This window comes from Neodiprion fabricii, chromosome 4, assembly GCF_021155785.1.
Source record: "Neodiprion fabricii isolate iyNeoFabr1 chromosome 4, iyNeoFabr1.1, whole genome shotgun sequence".
In the NCBI taxonomy this organism is placed as follows: Eukaryota; Metazoa; Arthropoda; class Insecta; order Hymenoptera; family Diprionidae; genus Neodiprion; species Neodiprion fabricii.
The window spans coordinates 10,462,954-10,475,703 of NC_060242.1; the positions used below are offsets into that span (position 1 = coordinate 10,462,954).

Consider the following 12,750-nt stretch of genomic DNA (forward strand, 5'->3'; position numbering starts at 1 on the left):
TCTACCGAAAGTTATCTAGTCGACCGTTTACACTACCGATTTTGTAAATTGTTAATGAATGTCAATCTCTCGTACTGGTTATAATCTATGGTAAATTCGTCGTATTACCTACCGAACTATTGTTACGTTATTTTCTACCGATTGCAGTAGAGTTCTCTCGTTTCTAATCGACAGAATAATAATTTTCGTAGCGTCATTTGCACCTTGGGTAAGATCACGTCGCCCAGTGACGTGTAGTTTTAAGTAAATTCTTGCATTATATCGCATCTCCCGACCTACGTTCATTTTTCTCTGTTAACTACCGTCTCTCGTTTCAAAGCTACCGTTTACTGCTATTCTACCGAAATTATTGTGAACAACGATTGCTTATTTTATTAACTACCGCTGTCGATACCATTTTATTTGCCTGTCTCAACCATGTAAACTTCTCGACAATATATGATCGACTGACCTGTTCATTTTCCTTCTGACTTGAGTTTATTCTTTATTTCGTTATTTTCGTTAATTCTGTAATTACTGTTAGCTGCCTTGAATACCGCCACTCTACCAGGTTGTACGTGTGCGTACCTGAGCCTAGCCAGCCATACAACGGGTTCTCTATTTATGTTTTGTACGGTTTTGTGTTATTTTTATTGATTTGTATTATTGTCTGAAAATCGACGCTAACGCGTCTGGCGCCCAACATAATTGATTTTGTTATAGTTTGATATTTTGAATAAGTGGAGAATCGCGCCAAAGTGTCAACGGTAAGTCCTCATCCGAGGATAACAGAATTTAGCGTTACAACACTCACAATAGAGATGAGTAGGGAGATCTCCAATGCTCGGCTTTTCGTGATACCAGCTAGATTGGAGCGTCGACGTGACACCTAGGCGGCCACGCATCGAAGGTGGCCCATTTCCGACCTGACACCTAGGCGGCCATGCACCGAAGGTGGCCCACAATCGTGTATATATAGATATACTCGGTCGCTCGAACAAGTGGTTGCCAATCGCATCCTTGTCCCCGCTCGCACAGATGTTTCCAGGAATGCAAGAATTGGGATTTTGCTTGTTTCAATTATGAATGTCAGTGAATAAAAGTATCTTCAGGTTTGATAAATTTTGGATTCAATTAGCGGACGCTGAACCAAAATAATTAACCATTCCCAGCCCGAATACTTATTTTTTTTTTTTTAATAAACATTATTTTTTTATTGATATGAAAATATGTGACGCCTGGTGTTCTCGAATATTTGTACACGCAGTCTATGTAAAAATATACGAAGCCAGCTCGATAACATTTATGCAAAATGTGCAATGGGCAAGTGGTTGGGGGAAATTATTTTTTTCTCGAACTGAATCTTCCAAAGAATCATCAGCGAATTCCGAGCAAGGTCCGTAAACATATCGAGCAAACGCGCATACACGGACGTAGCTGTAGCGCAGCTGTATGGATACCACGTGAGGATGGAGTATTGCGGGACACGGGTTCGATCCCGGGTCGCTTTTTATTTTTTTATTTTGTTTTTTATTTATTTATTTTTTTCTTTCAGAAGAGAACAAATAATTGAAACAATAAAATACCGAGAGTGAATCGATTTGTTCCCCGTTTTTGGCGCCTCTTTTTTTTACTTAATCCCCGCCCCTTTTTTATTACGGGTAACTCAGAAGAGAGAAAATAAATGAAAGTGAGAGTGGACCGACGTTTTTTTTCCTTATATTTTTTTTTATTTCATATTCTTACTTAATCTCGCTTTCTTTTTTGTGTTTTTGATAACCGAGAAGAGAAAAAAAGAATGAAAAAAAAACAATTCCGAGAGTGTATAGATTTTTTTCAATTTTTTTTTTTCCGCTTCGTTATTTGGTAACCCGGATGAGAAAAAATCTGAAGAAAAAAAATGGAGACCGGGTCGATTGTATAAAAACTCTCTTTTAGCTGTTTAATAATTGTTCGCTATTTGATAGCTCGTAGTTCGACCGAACCGCGTGGAAGGTGTGAGTCGCTTGAAATCAAAGATGAGTTGTGGTGTTGAGTTTATTTATACTTATTATTTATTTTATTTACATATATACAGTTATTGCAATGGTTGCCAAGTGATACATGGGATCGTTTTTGTGGTAAAACAATGCGGTGGAGGCTTCAGTGCGGATGTCGGTCGTCGAGGGGGTTCGGTCACAGTTCTGGGTGGCGGAGTGTATCGGCTCTCTGGTGAGCTGGGTGGCGTTGGGGGACGGCGGTTCTCAGCTGTTTTCACCGGAGACTCCCACTCGCTATCTGTGGTCTGGGTGGCAGTTGAACTGAAAATAGACAAAAAGTGTAATATTCAGAATAACATAATTTACAGAACTTTAAATAATAAGATGAAAATTTGGATAACCGAAGAATTTGGCATTGAATTAATAAAAACCGTGCATGAAAAATAGGGTCATGTGGGAGTAAAACAATTAACACTAACAATAACAAGAAAATTTTATCTTAAGAATATGCATAAACATATAAAAATAATATGTCGCACATGTGAGACATGTACAAAAAATAAATCCAGAATTGCGAATTACAAAGCTCCGCTTCCACAATTAGGATCCGCGAAAAAACCATTGGAAATAATTTCTCTGGACACAGTATGAGGTTTTGCAGAAAATAGAAGTACAAAAAAATACTTACACTGATTGTTGATCACTTCACAAGGTATGCGTTCATTGAAACTTCAAAAACGCAAAGTGCCAGAGATTTCATAAAATTGGTAAAAGCGATAAAAAATAAACACGATCTAGGAACGTTGTTAACAGACCAATATGAAGGTATAAACTCGAGAGAATTCAAACAATATTTAAAATCAGAAAACATAAATTTGATTTTCACCGCAGTTGATTGTGCTTTCTCTAATGGTTTGAATGAGAGATCAAACCAAACTTTGATAAATAGAATAAGATGTAAAATTTATAACGAAAAAAACCGACCATGGTCCGTATTAGCACAAGAAAGTGTAAAGGAATACAAGAACGCAATTCACAGCTCGACGGGTTTTACTCCAAAATACCTACTAACCGGGATAGACGATTTTATGCTACCGAAAGAACTAAACGAAAACAATAAAAACAATCTAGAAAATAATAGAAAAATAGCATATGAAAATTCGAAAAAAATACATGAACAAAATAAAAAATACTATGATAAAAATTCAGTAGCAATGAAATATGAGGAAGGAGATTTAGTATATATACAGAATAGCAACAAATTAAATAGAGGGAAATTAGATCCCATCAGAATAGGTCCATACAAAATCAAAAAGAAAATATCAGATCGGATATTTATCATTGACAGTGGAAAAAAAAGGAATCCAACATTTTCCACACTAGTAAACTAATCCCTTACTTGCCATCCTCCACACCTGCATGTGTATCTTGAGAGGGGAGATTGAGATTGTAAGTTTGACGGCCTCCAAACTTATTGTTGGTTGTTTACATGCGTGAGTCCTAGGACTGGTCGGCTAACTTATACCACTATACGGATCTTACCTAAATCAACACAAATTGTTGGTATTCTATAAGTTAGAAATGAGTACGACTATGACGTAGCATAGTTTATCCACGACTGCTCCTTTCGAGTCCGGTCGTTCGTAACGCCCACGCTATATATATATGTCAGAAACGCACAAATAACGTGCGTTAACAAAACGCAATAAATATCTCACTGACGGCCGCAGTGACACAGCGTACAGAATTTATTAAATGATTCGATACAAAGAATAAAAGATGCAGGGTAGTCGTTATAAGGAGATCTCTCGAAGGTGGTGCTAGCGGAGTGTATCGCGCAGAGCCCTTTTCAAAGTATGAACTTTTCGACTCGATGACTCGAGCGAGAGTGTCCGGAATCCATTCCCCAAAAGCCTGAGACCTCTTCGGCCCTCTTTATTCTTTATGACCTAGGCCTCTACGCGATACAACCCACTCGTGGTACCTGGACCACGCACCCGCAATAGGCTAAGTATTTCTTAAACATCCTGACGACATCTGGTCACTCGATGTTCGACTCATGACCCTCCATAAACGTCATAAAAAGGTGGAGTGCGTCGTCCGGACTTCCTCCTCGACTGCGATGCGACATATATATATATATATATATATATATATATATATTGTAACGATTTAGGCGTTACGTTAATAAAATATGGATCCGCGAGTTTACTTATTATCGAATCAAAGGCGTGAACAAAAATATCGTGATAAATGCTTTTAATGCAATATACGTGTTTCTTGTTTAAAGTCTGAAACAAGACTGTTTTTACAATAATATCGGTTGGCGCAGCAACCTTATTCTTTTTAAAGACATAAGAGGTTTATAAACGTCTTTTATCTATGCCGACTACTAGATCATTAAAGAGGGGACAAAAGGGGTGATTTCACCCTTTGTAACACTACTCCCCCCCGAGGAAAAGAGTCGTCCCGACTCGGGAAAGTTAAAACAATTATAAGGGTGATCCAGTAGTCAGTGCTCAAAGGTGAGTTGGAGCTGTGGCTCTAAAAATTTAAGAACTCCCTTTTTTACTATCTGGCATTTGCCCACAGTCTCAAGGTAAACCACAGAAAACCTTGAGCAGATAGTTGAGCGTTAAATAATCTCAAAAATTTATGTGCCGTGTTTTATAAAGGTTAGTGTTATTAAGTGTTATGTGGCTTCATGAATACAAAGTTTTCCGCAACGGCCCAGATTGACGTCGGGAAGAAATTCGATTTTCTTCATGAAGGATCCCTCCGAAACAGGTTCGGATGAAAACACCGAAACGGGAACCGACAATTCCAGGTCCAAATAAGACGAAAACAGACTTCTCTTCATATAAAATAAGGAAATCGTGGGGTGACTTCTTTAGAAATAGTTCACCCTAGAGTTTTGGAAGGACAAATGTGAGTGATGGTAAAACAATTCAAATTCACTAAGTGAATTTGAGAGAATACTTCAATAAAATAAATTGAATATGTATTCAAAAGAAAAGAAACGATCTTATCTGAATTATTTCTGCGTCCTTCTTCAAAATAAAACCACCAGTCATCCTCAGGAATCGGGAAAGATTGGAAGGAGAAGGCTGTGTCAAATCACCTGAAAAAGTGCTCACAAAAACTGACACTTAAGGTTAATAAAATGTGAAAATCAAGCAATCGCTCATCGACCTCGAAAAATAATCGTGGCTCATTTCACATTATTCCTTAAACCAAAGCCTATCCGACACAAAACTCGATTCCAGAGAAGAAGTTTCTAGAAAGAAACAACCGAAGAAAACAAATTTCAAATTGATTAGCAACCCAGAAATAACAACCCATTATCAAGCTTCCGTAGTAAGAAGAACCATGTCAAAAATTCATAATTTAATAAACGCGGGAATATTAGCCCAAACCTTTGACTTTATTAGTTTAAAAAACTTGTCAGAAGAAGAATTAGAAAACGTATTCCAGAACTCATGGAAAAAGTTTTCTTGTGGGTTTTTCGATTTTCGCATCGAAGAAGGGAAAATTGGTCTTCTGTGCACGTCATGCTGTACCCGCAGGTAAATGGAAAAACAAACACAAGAAACAACCCCTTATTTAAATAGAAATTTAAATTGAATTTTTTTTTTTTTTTTTTTTTTTTTTTTTTTTTTTTTTATTATTGTGAAAATTCCAGTCCTGAACATCCGCGAGGTGAAGTTGACCTACACGTAACCTTTCTGAAGGACAATACGACCTGCAACGTTTGCAAAGATAGTCTCATTTTCATTGCAAAACCGACGGAAGGCTGCTCCGAATGTGAAGCCGTAAAAATTGAATTAAAAACAATTATTAAAACCGCATACCACTTTCAAATTATTTAGTTTTTCTGTTCTGTTCAAATATTCAAAAAAATTCTGTTCAAACTGTTCAAATATTCTTGAAAATGTAAATAAAATAAAATTAAATTGAAAGGTTTAACTTTATCCGTGTGTCATTGCAAAACAGAAGCTAGAATAAACTTGATCGGCTGCAGATTCTGCATTGATAACCAAAACAGGAGCCGATAAAGAAGAAAAGGTTTGTTTTACTAGCCAATCTTCATGAACCTCATGGATAGTTCTGAGTAGCTCTAAAGAAATACTCGATTCTTCCTCACGAGAACGGGAACTGACTCGAGCGAAAGAAGTTTCTGGGGAAACTCGCAAATAAACAATCAAATCTACTCTGAGCTCAGGCGAGCGAATGAGAAGATCAAAATTTTTTGTCAATAAATGAGATTCGAAGTCGCGAAAATTACCTAACCTTCGACGAGCTTCTACAAAACAATTGCTACTGAATATCGATCTTTCCATCACCTTTACAGGCAATGAAGTCGTCTGCAGATGTCTATCTAACATAACCATTTGAGCGAAATGTTGAAAATAATAGCAATAACGATCTGGGTTCTGATACATCAAATCTAAAAGATTAATTCCGGCTACATTTCGATATTCTTCAAGAGGTTCTAAAAGTGTACAGACCTGGCGATCTGCTAAAAACCTCTTAGTGAAAGTTGTTTTTCCGCATCCGATATTTCCTTCAATAATAATCGTAAGCGGTCGAGTTTTACTCAAACGAATTCCGAAAGGTAAATTCTTCTCCCAATCGATGACCGACTGTAAAGAAGGTCAAGTCGATCACAGTCGTCAAGGGTGTTCGTTTGAAGATCTAACCTCGAAGGATGTCCCTGGTCGTGGAGAAATTGTTCCAGGTTGATCCTCTTCAAAAGGAGCAAGACGATCCAAGTGAACCACTTTCTGACGCGAATGAGGAGATCTTCGGATTCTATAAACAACATCATTTATCCGGTTAACCACTAAGTAAGGGCCTTCCCAATTTCTTTGTAGCTTTGGACATCGTCCTTTCTGTCTTCGAGGTTGAAAGAGCCAAACAGAATCTCCAGGGTTAAATTTTAACTCTCTGGCTCGAATATCATAACGAGTTTTCAATTTATCTGAAGCCATAGAAATTCTATTCCTAGCAAAGTGATGAATTTCTTCTAAGCGTTGTTGTAATGAAAAGGCATAATCTGTTTGATGCTGTCTTTGCACAGGAACAGGGCCTTTTTCCAAATCTGACGGAAGTCGAAGATTTCTTCCAGTAAGCATGAGGGCTGGCGTCTGTTTCGTCGTCTCGTGAATCGCAGATCTGTAAGATAAGAGGAAGAAAGGGATCCAGGAGTCCCAGTCTCTCTGATTCTGCTCTACGAAGGACGACAAATATTGTAGTAAAGTCCGATTCAGACGCTCTATCATGCCATCAGATTGCGGATGCAAAGGAGTTGTACGAGTTTTTCTAACCCCTAAAATTTGAGTAACCTCTTTCATTAAGGTCGACTCAAAATTTCGGCCTTGATCAGTATGAAGTTCTAGAGGAACTCCGTGTCTACAAATAAATTCTTTAACGAATGCCTGCGCTACAGTAGAGGCTTCTTGATCAGCGAGAGGAACCACTTCTGGCCACTTAGTAAAATAATCAGCAATAACCAAAGCATATTTATTTCCAGAATGGGTTATCGGGAGAGGTCCAAGAATATCCATTGCTATCCTTTCAAATGGAGCTCCCACGTTGTAAATTTGAAGAGAGCTTTGTCCCTTCGCTCGAGGTCCTTTCTTTGCCGTGCAGATTCGACATCTTCGACACCAATCTTCAACGTCCATCCGGCAACGGGGCCAAAAGTAGAAGTTGCGAATTCTGCCCAGAGTTTTATTCGAAGCGAAGTGTCCGCCTGCAGGAGAATCATGATAAAGAGCAAGAATCTCTGGAACTCGTGACCTGGGAACCAAAAGTTGCCACCTGATTTCTTTCAAGTCTGCAGATTCCCATTTTCGGTATAAAATTCCATCAATTAAAAGAATAGAGTCCCATTGAGCCCAATAAATTTTCAAATCTGGCTCGGCTAAAGATATATCCTGCCAGTCCGGGCGAGTTTCTGCTTCTTTCCAAGACTTCACTTGATTCAAAGTGTCGTCCTCTTGCTGCGATTTTCTCCATTCCTCCTGGTTATTTTCGAAAGAAATCTTCCGTATTATTAGAGAGGGGTCACGATTTTTCTCTAATCGTGCACACTGTTTACACTCTGGCATTTCCTCGCAGGGTCTTCGAGAGAGAGCATCGGCGTTTCCATGATGAATTCCTGCTCGATGACGAATATCAAAATCGTACTGACCGAGCCTTTCTAACCATCTAGCTACCTGACCTTCGGGAGATTTAAACGAAAGTAGCCACCTGAGAGAAGCATGATCTGTACGTATTAAAAATTTTCTGCCATACAAATAATGGTGAAAATGTACTACGGTCTTAACGACAGCTAAAAGCTCTCTACGAGTGACACAATAATTTCTCTCGGTTTTACTCAAAACTCTGCTGAAATAGCTTATCACTTTCTCTTGACCTCCCTGAATTTGTGACAGAACCCCGCCTATTCCTGAAAGAGATGCATCCGTATCTAAAATAAAAGGAATTTCGACCTCTGGATAAGCTAAAATCGGCGAAGAAATAAGATTTTCTTTTAATTTCTTGAAAGCCTCTTCGCATTCCGGGGTCCAGTCAAAAGGAATCTTGATTCCGGTTAAATGATGGAGAGGTTTAGCTATACTAGCGAAACCTTTTACAAATCTTCTGTAATACGTACAAAGGCCTAAAAAGCTTTGAACTTGTTCTTTATTCTTAGGTGTCGGCCAAGAAGAAACCTTCTCTATTTTGGATGGGTCGGTCTTCACACCTTGTGCTGAAACGATATGTCCGAGGAAGCCTACTTCTTTCTGGAACAGATGGCATTTCTTCTGGCTCATTTTCAGACCTGCTTGCTTCAACCTAGCGAAAACTTGTCTGAGATTTTGAACTTCTTCTTCAAAGTTCTTGCCAAAAACGATTATATCGTCTAAATAAACGAGGCATATTTTGCCCGTGAGCCCATGGAGAACAGCCTCCATCATTCGTTCAAAGGTAGCCGGGGCATTACTCAAACCAAACGGCATAACCTTGAACTGCCATAATCCTCCTAAACCCGTAACAAAAGCTGTTTTTTCTTTATCTAGAGGATCCATTTCGACCTGCCAGTATCCGCTCTGAAGATCTATGGTGCTGAACCAAGTTGCACCAGCTATCAGGTCGAGTGTCTCGTCGATTCTGGGTAGAGGGTAAGAATCTTTCTTCGTTATATCGTTCAGCTTCCTGTAATCGATACAAAATCGTTTGGATCCGTCCTTTTTGTTAACAAGGACGATTGGTGAGGCCCAGGGACTAGACGATGGTTCAATAACATCGTTCTTTAACATGTCTTCCACCAGCTTCTTCACCTCTTCTCGGGCGTTGAGAGCAAGTCTTCGAGGAGCTTGTTTAATTGGCGAACTCTCTCCGACATCGATCTTGTGCTTGACAGAAGTACATCGGCCCTTATCACTACTATCTTTCGCAAAAGAATCTTTAAATTCTAGTAAAAGAGATTTAAACGATTCTTCCTGAGCTAAATTTAACGAAATCGAAGATTTCTCAACAAGGCTCCGTAAATGAAGAGGAAAATGTTGTTGCAAATCATCTTCCGACAGTTCTATTTCTCGAATTCTAGGAGGAGTCCAATAAATTCCATTCCTATTTGTACAAAGAGTTATTTCGCGATTGTTTGAAGCTAGTGAATTTCTCTTAGTCGAAATAACACAGTTATGGGCTGTAAGAAAGTCTATTCCCAAAATACCTTCATCCTCTATATCTGCTATAAAAACCTTATGTGGAGAGTCGATACACCCAAAAAGGTTAATTTGGACAGTAGCCTGTCTCAAAACCGGGGTCGTCTTTCCAGTGGCTGTTCGCAGAGAAAAAGAGGGAACAATCCGGTCATCGGATTTAAAGAGATCCGATCGAACTACGGTTACTTCTGCGCCCGTGTCTATTACCCACAGACAATCGACGCCATTCACAGTACCGCGCGCGTAAAGACCAGACTGTCGTAGACTTCTAATTAAAAACTGTTCTCTAAGAGGGCTTTCACTATTAACAATCTGCGATGATTTTCGCCCTGACAAATCATCTGAAACTAGTTTTTTGAGTGAGTTCCTGTTGAAGAACTCGATTGAGGATCTGCTTCCCCTTTTTCTATATTTTTCTTACGCCAATTATAAGAATTTGGATTCGAGCCTTGCATCGGTTTTCCACTAATTTTTTTAATTAGAAAACAATGATTGGCGTCGTGACCTGTTTTTTTACAAAATATACAAGTCAAGCTAGTTTGACTTGTCACGACCACGTTTTTATTTATACGCTCGTTTCGACGGTTTTGAAAAGAACCTCGATTTCTTGGTTTAAAATTGTTACCGTTATTTCTATTTTTATAATTTTGAGGTTTTGGCTCCTCCGAGTATTCAAAACTCTGTCTTCCTGAGGTGTTTTCAGACACCTCAATCCGACGAAGTTTGCTTAACCCAAAATATTGCTTTCTCATTGCCTCCACCTCGAGGGCTTTGGCGGTTGCCTCCCGCAGAGAAGTGAGGCCCGACGTTCCAACGGCCATTTTAATTTCCGGATCATTAATCGCATTCAAAAAAGCTTGCGTTGCTAATAAGTTACGAGACGGCTCGTGATCCGGCAAAGCTATACGAGAAAGCCGTTCAATGTCCTGACTAAGAGACGCAAGGTCTTCGTCTCGTCCTTGTCTTCTCGTCTGTAATTGTGCTGTGTACAGTTTTGTTAAGTGGTCATTTCCGTACCTCAACTTTAATGCAGAACTAAGTTTTTCATAATCAGAGATTTCTTCCTCAGACAACGCCGTTAAAACGTTCAAAGCCGGCGTTCGAAGACAGGAGGCAAGACTGTGGGCCCTCATGGCGGAGTCCCACTGATTATGTTTAGCAATTGTATTAAACTGGCGTTCGTAATCTGCCCATGGAACTTTTCCGTCAAAAATTGGCGGTTTTAAAGGATAAAGAGGCTTCTCATTAATCTGAGAAGCAACCTCAGGAAATCCTGAATTATTTAATTGATTAAAATGAGAATATTGAGGTCGAACTTGAGGCAAAGACTCGGAAAAACCAGCCTCATTATTTACTCTCATTCTACTAATTGGAGATTCATCTACTCTCCTAATAAAAGGCACAGACCTTGATTCAGGAACATCCTGGAATCGACCTGGATGTTGAACCTCCTGAACAGTAGGAACGGGAACAGGAGAGGGAACAGGAGAGGGAAGCGGAGTAACAACTCTGGAACCCTGCGGTGTTACAGCTGGTCCTCCAGTGCCGCTCATCTGATGAACGGACTGAAGAGCCACCACAGTCGTCCGGAGCAGTTCATGAAGACTAGTCTCGGAACGCTCTCGAGCCTCCCCTTCTCGCTTCCGTTGTTCTTGTTGTTCTTGAAGCAGCTGGATTAGTTGTTGTTGATGTTGAGTAGCTGCTTCTTGTTGTTGTCTTGCCGCTTCTTGTTGTTGTGTTAAGATATTTAACAGATCAAGTTGCGAAATTGACGAAGGAATTGGAAGAGGGTCCACTGAAGGTGATGGAATTGTTTCAGGGACCCGCGGATTCTCCGTAACGAAAGGTTCTTCTCCGCTTCTTTCTCTTCGTCGTGAGCGCGTCAAACGACTGCTACTCATAATTAAAGTTCGTGCACTGAATTGACTCAATTAATAAGAACTCAAGATCCCGCTTCTGACACCAATTGTAACGATTTAGGCGTTACGTTAATAAAATATGGATCCGCGAGTTTACTTATTATCGAATCAAAGGCGTGAACAAAAATATCGTGATAAATGCTTTTAATGCAATATACGTGTTTCTTGTTTAAAGTCTGAAACAAGACTGTTTTTACAATAATATCGGTTGGCGCAGCAACCTTATTCTTTTTAAAGACATAAGAGGTTTATAAACGTCTTTTATCTATGCCGACTACTAGATCATTAAAGAGGGGACAAAAGGGGTGATTTCACCCTTTGTAACAATATATATATATATATATATATATATATATATACATACATATATATATATATATATATTGTACTAAACATTCCTTTAATTATAGCGATTATTCACTGCAACAACACGTGTTGGTTATCTCAACCTGCCCAACAATCATCATTGTTAAGTTTCTATAATAGAAACTTACACATCTATATATAGATGTAGAAAAATATGGTGCAATTAACAAATATAGCGCTTTTCCATTCGAAAGTTATATTTGTGCAATAAAAAAATTTATAAGAAAAGGGGATAAGCCGTTGCAGCAAATTGAAAGGCGACTCTTCGAATATAAATTAATCACGGATCTTAAAAATCGTGAAATCAATGCTAATGTAACATTAAAAGTAGTACATTACAATAGGATCGTTCCTGCTGATGAGACTAATGATTCTCAATATAAAGTTTTAATCACGCACTGTTGCAAATTGCAAAGAGATGATGGTAGGAATAACTCTGTTTTACTTTTCGATGGTTCTATTGTTAACATTTCAAATATTTGTCAAATTGGAAAATCGATATACGTTATAGGACACAAGTATAAATTTGTGAAAGAGCTGTACAAGCTGGGAAGCTTAAGCAGTAATAGTTTCGGTATACAAATCGTAAACGAATCACATACCATTCGAAGTTGAAAATTCAATGCCATTAAGGTAGTACGGTCGCGCAAGCTAAATTTCAAGAAATCTTTCAAACTTGGAATATAAGTAGTTAAATGCTTAATACATACGCTGTTAAAATTAGGAGGCGATTTACCTCGTCTAACAGGAGATATTTGCAATTAATAATGATGTTGTTTGTGTAGCAAATGA

General features: G+C 38.7%; 1 long non-coding RNA gene across 1 annotated transcript; it reads left to right on the forward strand.

Annotated features, from left to right (window-relative positions):
• Positions 1-5,476: 5,476 nt before the first annotated feature.
• Positions 5,477-5,850, forward strand: LOC124179527. The gene is made up of 2 exons (XR_006870091.1): positions 5,477-5,524; positions 5,641-5,850. It is a non-coding gene; the product is annotated as an uncharacterized LOC124179527 (long non-coding RNA).
• Positions 5,851-12,750: the final 6,900 nt, after the last annotated feature.